The sequence below is a fragment of the Protopterus annectens genome, chromosome 2.part2, assembly GCF_019279795.1.
Source record: "Protopterus annectens isolate FY-2018-M chromosome 2.part2, PAN1.0, whole genome shotgun sequence".
Classification (NCBI taxonomy): domain Eukaryota; kingdom Metazoa; phylum Chordata; order Ceratodontiformes; family Protopteridae; genus Protopterus; species Protopterus annectens.
The window spans coordinates 517,081,418-517,091,850 of NC_056730.1; the positions used below are offsets into that span (position 1 = coordinate 517,081,418).

The 10,433-nt window shown below is 44.0% G+C and overlaps 1 pseudogene; it reads left to right on the plus strand.

The window, feature by feature from the left end:
* Positions 1-9,442: 9,442 nt before the first annotated feature.
* The window catches only part of LOC122796115, a 3,321-nt pseudogene continuing 2,330 nt past the window's right edge, over positions 9,443-10,433 (plus strand).

Genomic DNA, 10,433 nt, shown 5'->3' on the forward strand with positions numbered 1-10,433 from the left:
TTCTTATATTATTGAGACCTGTATCCCATTTGGAACTTCCACTTATTTATTTATATATCTGCTATTGGGATTGTGAAAAGAGAGGTTCCTCTAAATGCATTATTTTGTACCTGGGATCCTTTTTGTAATTAGTGTGTGTGTGTGTGTGTGTGTGTGTGTGTGTGTGTGTGTGTGTGTGTGTGTGTGTGTATTTTTGTTTACTTAGTTTGCACTTTAATATGTTTGTCTGTTGTAACTGTTAGTCACTGTTTTCTTTTTGTCGATTTTTGCAAAATCCACTAATAAAATATTTTAAAAAACTGTCAGCACAAATAACAAAACTAGGCCAAAGTGACAAAGAAGTTAGCATGGTTAGTTTGACATTGAAAGTCATTTTATTCAAAGTCCAAGTAAAATTTGTATTGTTTTTACACGAGACACACCCCATTTTATTAATAAAAAAGATACATGCTGAGTTGACAAAACAGCATTTTCATTTGACCATAAGTCCAGGCAAGAAAAATAAATTAAATTTAGTTTCAGACAAATGAATGATTCAGAGAGAAAGCCAAGGTAACAACGTATCGTGTGATGAATGCTTGCTCGTTGCTGCAGTGTTGAAACCAAATAGGCTTCTCTTATAGTAAGAACTCCACAGCAATGCAGGGACTCCAGTCTGTCAAGCAATCTTTGCAGACAAAACACAGGCATGCATAATCTCAAACTACATTAAAAAAAAAACATAAAGAAGCAATCATGGTGAGCTGACAATAAAATTGTTGTCCTCAGAGATCCAAAGTTGTGTCCATTGGTAGGTTAAAGAAATTAAAGTTATGTATTTAGTGTAATATTAGACATGCTTGGAAAACTTAGTCTTTGCTGTTAAGATTCAAGCGCTCTGGGCATGCTCAATTCAGTGGAAAAGACTGGTCTACTCTTGTACTTCCTCTTACCAATGATATCCTGACCCTCTTGCCTCCATTTTCATCTGTGGTCACAAGGTACACACACACACACACACACACACACACACACACACACACACGCACACACACACAGTACAGCAAATATTTGTGAGCATTCATGGTGAGGACATTGTGAATAACACAGAACTTGCAGAAATGAGATGGATAATAGTTTTACAGTCAGATAAGTTTCTTGGACTGAATGGTTCTGTACCTTTAAAGCCTGCCTTGAAAGCAAAGATGATTTTTTATTGATTTCAGTCTTTGATTGGCTTATGTTTTCATGTGATGTCCTATTGGTTACTTTGTGTTTTAAATCATTTGATTTTGTTACATTGTTTCAGATCTGAAGAAGCATATTACATGCAAAAGTGCTTATCTGTTAAAAATAAATTTATGCTCTTAACTGTGATAGTTGGTTTTGTTCTATTTTACTACCAGTTTATAAAATCTGGCAAAGATGCTCAAGTGAGGACCAAGTTGTGCCTACACAAATTTAATTTAGATATCTTATTAAAAAAAACATTGGAGTAGCAACAGATGTAGATGAATGGACATTAGGCAAGCTAGGCAAGAACTTCTGAGAATTATGACAAAAGACGAGCTACAACTAGAGATTCAATGAGAAAGACAGAGCTTAGTGAACTTTGCCCTAGTTTCTGTGAACCAAAAGAGACAACTAGCTGATTAATCTTTTAGAAAGTCTTTATCCTGTCCATATATTTATGTTGCCTGTGGACATACCTGCAATATAGCAATTACTCTACTTGACTAGAATATTCCTAGATATCACTGAAAGTTCAATAGATTGATAGATACTAGACATAGTAGCAATGTTTAGCATAAAAGAGGGATTAGTGATCAAGAAAATTTATCTGTGGAAAAATCTGATGCTGATAATTCATACACAGCTCAGATCCAAAATATTTTCAGTTGTCTGTACATCTGGTCAGAAGGGTTCTGACATGATGACAGAAATCCCCCTACCCTACTCAAAAAACTTTGATTTATTTGTTACCAGTGGAACTGGAGCAGCAAAGCTGTTAACTTCAGAACCAGAAGTTTAGATATGTCTTACCAGCTGGGTGAGACAGAATAATCTTCCTCACAGGCAGCCTGAGAGGAGGCTACACCACAAGCATCATCAAGAGAGGGAACCACATGTGTCCGGGCCACAGCAGACCTACTAAAATTACCTTACCCTTGTGAAGTCAGTCCTTTTGCATGATGTTGGTTGCAGATCCAACCCCATCCCCTCCCCAGACAATAAACTGCTATTCCTTAGCTCATACCCACCAGTGCCACTTACTCACCCCAGACAATAAAGTGCCATTCTCTAGCTCACAGCTACCAGTGCCACTTACTCACCCCAAGCAATAAAGTGCTATTCCCCAGCTTGTACCCACCAGTGCCACTTACTCACCCCAGGCAATAAATTGCTATTCCCTAACTTGCAGCCACCAGTGCCACTTACTTGCTCCATACAATAAAGTGCTATTCCCTAGACTGCAGCCACCAGTGCCATTTACTCGCTCCATACAATAAAGTGCTATTCCCTAGCTTGCAGCCACTAGTGCCACTTACTCGCTCCATACAATAAAGTGCTATTCCCTAGCTTGTAGCCACCAGTGCCATTTACTCGCTCCATACAATAAAGTGCTATTCCTTAGCTTGCAGTCACCAGTACCACTTACTCACCCCATATGATAAAGTGCTATTCCCTAGCTTGCAGCCACCAGTGCCACTTACTCACCACATACGATAAAGTGCTATTCCCTAGCTCACAGCCACCAGTGCCATTTATTCACCCCAAAGTGCTATTCCCTAACTTGTACCCCCCCAGTTCCACTTACTCACCCCAGGGAATAAAGTGCTATTCCCTAGCTTGTACTCACCAGTGCCACTTATTCACCCCAGGGAATAAAGTGCTATTCCCCAGCTTGTAGCCACCAGTGCCACTTACTCATTCCAGACATTAAAGTGCTATTCCCTAGCTTGCAGCCACCAGTGCCACTTACTCACTCCATACAATAAAGTGCTATTCCCTAGCTCGCAGCCACCAGTGCCACTTACTTGCTCCATACAATAAAATGCTATTCCCTAGCTTGCAGCCACCAGTGCCACTTACTCACCCCACATGATAAAGTGCTATTCCCTAGCTCACAGCCACCAGTGCCACTTACTCACTCCATATGATAAAGTGCTATTCTGTAGCTCACAGTTACCAGTGCCACTAACTCACCTCAGACAATAAAATGCTATTCCCTAGCTCACAGCCACCAGTCCCACTTAATCACCCCAGAAAATAAAGTGCTATTCCCTAGCTCACAGCCACCAGTGCCACTTACTCACCCCAGACAATAAAGTGCTATTCCCTAGCTCACAGCCACCAGTGCCACTTACTCACCCCAGACAATAAAGTGATATTCCCTAGCTTGAAACCATTAGCACCACTTACTCAGATTCCTGCAATACCCACAATTCTATTTTTAAGGTCATTACCACCAAACAGAAACAAAAGTTGTTCAAAAAACTGGACTGTAGTGATCTTCATGACTTGCATACTAAACATCCACTTTTATTCTAGTTAGGCAAACAACACGAGTCATCCCCTTGCTCATATATTCAACCGCTCCCTTACCACCAAATTTATATCCTATGCCTTTAAACATGCCCACATTATTCATCTGCCTAAATCACCTACTATCTCAGTAGCCAATGACATTAGGCCCATCAACAATCTATAGTCCCTAACTAAAATCTTTGAAAGACTTCATTACAAACACATTTTAGAACACATCAGGAAGTATGATATATTTAATAAGAGCCAACATGGAGTTTCATCAGACTGCACTACTACTATTATAGTAGTATATACCCTCACTAATCACATTTATAACAGCATAGACTCAGGTCTTCTGACTGGCACATTGTATCCAGATCTGAAAAGGGCATTTCTAATTGTTGATCATTCACTTTTATTAGGCAAATTAAATAAATGAGGGTTTTGTCAGGAAGTCACAGGTCTAATACATATCTTGCCAACAAATCGTTCATTATGAAAGGAAAAGAAAATTACTCCATGACCAATACCAACAACAGCAACCCCCAAGAATCTGTTTTTGGCCCCCTATTAATTTCCATGTAGATAAATTGTTATCTCTGGGGTCTTCTAAGACTGCATACTTTATGTAGATTATGTGTTTTTTTATTGTGGCAGGAACCAACACTCAGCATTTCTAGTCACCTGCAAGATCAAATTGAAATGCTATGGAATTTTCTTACCACAGACAAACTCATTAACAAAACAATGAAACCCACGGCACAGAAACTAAGAGGTTCTATTCCCATTATTGTTACAGACTCCACTAGAATTATACTACCAACTTCAACTAAATGAAATATTCTGTAGTCACCATAGATTAGTCCTTAAACTTTCATGCCTGGACAGATGCTTAAGAGAACAAGGTTCTAACCCAACTCCAATTTCTTACAAAATATCCAGTTTACTCTCCCCTTGTGTAATTGCAATGAATGTGCTTCTTCGTAGGTTAGAAAATGCACTCCCCATCATTGTCTCTCTCTCTTCACATAAAACAACCTTATTACAAACAGCAGAAAACAGGATACTGAGGATCATACATTTGTGTAATCCCAAGAAACATCCTTATACCACCCTACAGAGAGTGAAATGGCTGCCAGTGGCTGTAATGGCTACCTTCCTGCTGTGCAAGCTTACTTTCAAGCTTCTGAATGAAGGGAACAAACAGGACTTCCAGATTTAGAAGCATACTATAATGCCATGCAACCTAGGTTAATATATTTGATTCAGGATATGGACTATTTGGCCAAATGGAAGCATATGATAGGCATAGTAGACACTGAGGTAAAAAGATCACATTTAGGCATTTGAGCAGATATATGGAATGAATATAAGGAGGTTTTGTGTTGCCTACATATACACAGAAGCATTAAGCAAGTCTTATGTCAAATGAAGTTATCCTTATCATCAACCCCCTTGTCTCCATTTTCTACATAGTGCCAGGGCATTGTGGTAGCTGTCACCATCTCTCCCGATTCAGTACTGCTGTCCTACCTTCCTTGTTAACCATGTCTAACCATTGCAGGTCTTTGCTCACCCAATATATCTATCTCTTTGCTGGACACCCTTGCTTCCTCTTGCCTTCTTCCTATCTGCCCCAAATCATCTACACCAGATTGTCTTCTGCTTTCCAGCACGTGTGCCTGAACCACAGTAATATATTCTCTTTGACCTTCTTTGGAATTGGAGCTATTTGTGCTTTGGCTCCATTGTCCGCATTTCTTCATCTGTCCCACAGTGGACATCATACCACTCATCTCATGCACTTCATCTCCATCACCTTTAGCTTCCTCAGCTACTCTGCTTTCACTATCCAGGTTTCTGTACCATACAGTAGTACTGGTTACACCACTGTTTTGTACACCTTACTTTTCAGTTTCTTTGGCATTATTCTGTCACACACTACACCTGATACCCTGTGCTAGGTGGTTGCAGCTCCCTGATTCTATCTTTGGCCTCCTCATTCAGACTTCCATTTTCATCAACCACCCACCCACTTGAAGCTGTTAACCTGTTCCACGGTTGTCCCTCCTATCTCAGTTTTCAGCTTCTTTTGATTTTCCCCATTTGCTGCCATTACAGCTGCCACATCTGTTTCAACCCACAGGCCTTCAGTTTTGCATTCCATTCCTCTATCATTTGCTGATGCTCTTGTTCAGAATATGTCTGTAATGCCATATCATCTGCATACAGCATCTTTGTGAATCTGTCCACTCTAACCTGTTTGCCATTGTAGGTCATCACCAGTAGGAACTGCAGTAGGCTCAAAGCTGAACCCTGAAGCACACCCACTCCCACTGGGAACTCCTTTGTGAGTCTGAACACTACTTGCACTTGTGTCAGTGGGTCCTTGTACATACCCTGCACTAATTCTGCTAATATTTCTGGGACTTCAAACCACTGCAGGACTGTCCAAATTAGCTTTCTTGAGACTTTGTCATACCCTTTCACCAAGTCTGGGAATGCCCATCTGAACTGTTTCTTCATTTCTAGCTACTTCTTGACTATCTGTCTTACTGAAAACACTGGGTTAATTGTGCTGTATCTTGATCTAAAATCCAATCTTCTCATCTCCCATCTTACTTTCAACTACTCTGCATATTCATTTATCAGTCACCCTCTCCAGAACTTTTTTGCAGTGTGTCAGGTGTTTGATACCGCTGCACTGCCCAGAGTTGTGAATATCCCCTTTGTACTTGTACACTGGCACTAGAATGTTTTCTCTCTACACATCTCCATAATGCTATGAGGACCCTCCGGAGTAATTTCTTCCCTAATTTGCCCAACCTCTTGATCGTATCTGCTGTGACCTCATCTGAGAATGATGCTTTTCCTGACATAATTTTCCTTAGTGCTGTATTACTTCTTCTATGGTGGGTTCCTCTTCTTCTTTCATAGTAGGCTGTGTCTGCGTCAGTACAGCTTCTGTGAGATTTTCCTCATTAGGAAGCTGCTGGAAGTACTTCTCCCATTTGCCTTTGATGTCCTGTGGACTGGTGAGCAAGTTGTTGCTGCTATCCCTTATGAAGGATGTACCACCATCAAACCATTTGCCAGACAGAAGTTTAGAATATCCTCTCCTTCTTTATTCCTGTTGCCCCACCCTTGTGGCTGTCATCATTTCTTGTCGTATTATTTATTTATTTATTTTTTATTTACATTTGATAACCGGGTAGTGTCCAACTGGGCAAGAAGCACGTTTTCAGTGGAGACCTGGGGAGAAATGCTCCAAGGACAATTACATAATTAAACATTTGTACATATGAGAATCACAATAGGAGTTCAAATGCAAGTTCATTGACATTGCATCTAAAAGCATATAACAATGGTAGTACAATAAGCTTATACTATTCATACAGACAAAACAAAAAATGAATGTGTATCATTGATAGACAGAATATACTGAGTTACAGAATTCCAGTGTTTGGCAATGATATGCGAGTATAAGGAGACGCCGTGAGAGTTTTGGGTTTTGTTAACTCGTTACATCTAGTGACGCCTCCATGTGCATCTCCAATTAACTCTTACTGATGCCTCAAGGCGTCAAATATTGCTTGTTCATATTTGCATCAATAATTCAAAAAACATGCCATGTACAAGGTTTTAAAAGATTTCATCTTAAAGCTTACACAATAGCAAACTCAACTGCATTAATATTTGACCTCTGTCTAGTGCAGGTAAATAGATATTAACTGCTGTTTTTTATGACTCCTTAGTCTCATATGAAAGCTCTCAACTAGATGAATAAAATGCTGCTGACAGTATGTGTGTAACTTGAGTGGTTGCTGAGATACTGTAAGTTGTTTACAACATATTACAAATGTAATAGAAGTGGCAGATCCAGGAATCTGCAAAAGGGGGGGGGGGGGGCACAGTCTGGTTAGTTGACTACTGGGGTGGGAGTGGGAAAGTGATATACTGGGTTTGGGGATGTGGAAAGATCGCCATTATATGATCTAATATCATGTGTGAAAAGACAGCAATATACATTCAGTTGAACTTTATTTTGCTGTGGATATGGTACTAGAAACAGGTAATTCCTGTGCATCACACAGCAGTACAAGTTTTTTCAACATATGCCTGAAAGAAATGTTTGGATGCCCATGCCAAGTCACAGTTCCTTTTCATGGCATAGCCGGCATGGGCATTGACCCCCTTGGCACTGTGTTGGTTAGAAAATCCTTTAAATATGTCCTTTGTATTATCCCATGTTCTAATGATGTTCTAGTATCACCATATTCCTTCCTTATTAGGGTCATAATTAAATATAATGACTGATTCAGTGTGTACCTCACTAAACAATTAAACATTCTTTAACCACAACCAGATTTCCTTACTAGACAGACTAAAGGCTAAGTCCATATACTTTGTTTCACATAGAATCCTCAGGGGTGATCCTTGCTTATGAATAACCCAGTATTATAGGACCTTATTCACCCTAAATAGAAACATTTTAAAGCAAATACTTTCAAACCTATACTAGAATATCAAACACACCAAACAGCATGACTGGTACATAAACATGTGTATCTCCATTTCTGGAACAGGCTGCCTTCCAAAAATTAAGTTTATAAGACTAATAAATAAAATCTGCCCCTGATTTTGGGCCTTGCCTTTCTCTTGATTGAGAGGTACAATGCAGGCCCTAGGCACTGGATATGCCACTTTTCTGAAGAATTCTTTTTTTTATCCTTTGTTGACTGGGTTAGTCCCATTAAGCCGGTAGCCACATCAGGAAAGAGCTGAAGTGGTATTTATACTACTATGGGGAGTTTGGCCAGGGCAACAGGGAACTTCAATTATGCTTTAATGCCTTGCCAAGGGATCTTTTACATCCACCAGGGCTACCCCCATCTCAAGCAGATGGAGCCTGAGTTTAACATCTCATCTCAAGGACAGCACACTCAGGACTGCAGTATCCCAATTATGCTGCACTGCAGTGTCATTAATCAAAATACCTGGTGTGGGAAAAGAACAAGCATCCTTCTGCTCCAAAGGCAAGAGTTCTACCTGTTCTAACACTGACAGTGCAAACACCGACATTGACTAGTATAATGCAGCCTGGCGGAGGGCGCGCCCGGCCCGGCAGTGCGGTCCATCGCGTGCCCCAGAGGTAGCTGGCTCCCCGTGTGGTAGGGGAGGAGTAGGGTGCCGTCCTGGCAGGGGGGCAGTGGCCTCCCTCCGGCCGCATGGGGCCACCCCCAGGGTTGGCACATCGGAGTCCTCTCCCCCTTGATGTTAGTCATGGGTACCTGTGGAGGATGCCCCACTCCACAAAGGGCATCGGGTCAAACACCCAGACGGTCGGCAGTGCGGCCGTGTGCCGTCCTCCGTGGGACTCCCTGCTGTCCCATGGCATGGGGTCAGGAACCCCAGTCCGGGTGCCTGCTGTGACTCCTGTGAAACCTCACATACTCATCTCAAGGTGCGACACCATGTGGGCAGCGGTGCCCCTGGCAGACGAGAACCAGTATGACTCTGAGTGGTGGATCACTTGGCTCGTGCATCAAGTGCCTTCCATCGCCCCGGGGGTGTCCGGCCCCCACCAAGGGAGAACACCGCTGCCCCCATCCCCCCAGGGAGAGATGTGGATGGAGGAGACCAGTCGCATGCTGCCCTGAGCCGGGAAGCCCGTCCGAGGACAGGAGGGAGCAGGTGCACTACCAGCCCGCTCCCCGGAGGCTGTCGGTGGTACCGCCATCGGGCTGCCCTCCTGGGGCAGAGCCTGATGCCTGCCCAGTTCCTGTGTGCTGGGGCAGTGTTGGCCATCCTCCTCCGCTGCCTGGATTCCGGCGGTGGGGAATGGGCACGCAGGGATTCCTGGGGGAGGACGGGTAATCCGTCTGCTCCCGAGGCCCCCACCATCCCGCCGCCCCTCACAACCATGCTCAAAACACGACCTCAGATCAGATGTGGTGACCCACCGAATTGAAGCATATTACTAAGTGGAGGAAAAGAAACTAACAAGGATTCCCTCAGGATTCAACTCGGCAGCCGCGCCGGCCAGCCGGTCGAGGCGGATCCCCCTCCAGGATGGTGGGGGACTGTCCCCGGGCATGCCGGCCGCCGTCGGGCGCACTTTCTCCATGGTGATGCACCATGACCGGTTCCAGGTCAGCCATGAAGGCCGCATGGAAGGTGGTTCCCCTCCCCGGAGGGGAGTGTTACAGCCCATGGCATCAGCCCTCGCCATGCCCCGGGGTTATGGGAGACAACAGCCGCCGCGCATGCCCCTGCCTGCTGGTGGACTGTCGACTGGGCCAGCCTGCCCTCAGTGTGGCCCGACCATGTCCTGCCACCAGGCCAGCAGGCTCACCTCGGGTGCCCGGGGTCTGTGGTGACGTTGGTGACCCACCCGTCCCATCTTGAAACATGGATCAAGGAGTCTAACAGGTGTGCGAGACCGAGGGTGGGCAGGACACCCAATGGTGCAATGAAAGTGAGTGCCAGTGTGCGCCGGCTGAGCTGGGATCCCCCCCAGCCCACACGAGTGGCACACCGCCAGCCCGTCTCACCCATCCCATCGGGGAGGTGGAGCATGAGCGTACCTGGTGGGACTCGAAAGATGGTGAACTATGCCTGGGCAGGGTAAAGCCAGAGGAAACTCTGGTGGAGGTCCGTAGCGGTCCTGAAGTGCAACTCGGTCATCTGACCTGGGTATATGGGTAAAAAACTAATCAAACTATTTAGTAGTTGGTTCCCTCCGACGTTTCCCTCAGGATAGCTGGTGCTCGGCAGATGCAGTTTTATCTGGTAAAGCAAATGATTAGAGGTCTTGGGGCTGAAACGATCTCAACTTATTCTCAAACTTTAAATGGGTAGGAAGCCCGACTCGCTGGCTTGGAGCCGGGTGTGGAATGCGAGCGCCCAGTGGGCCGCCACTTTTG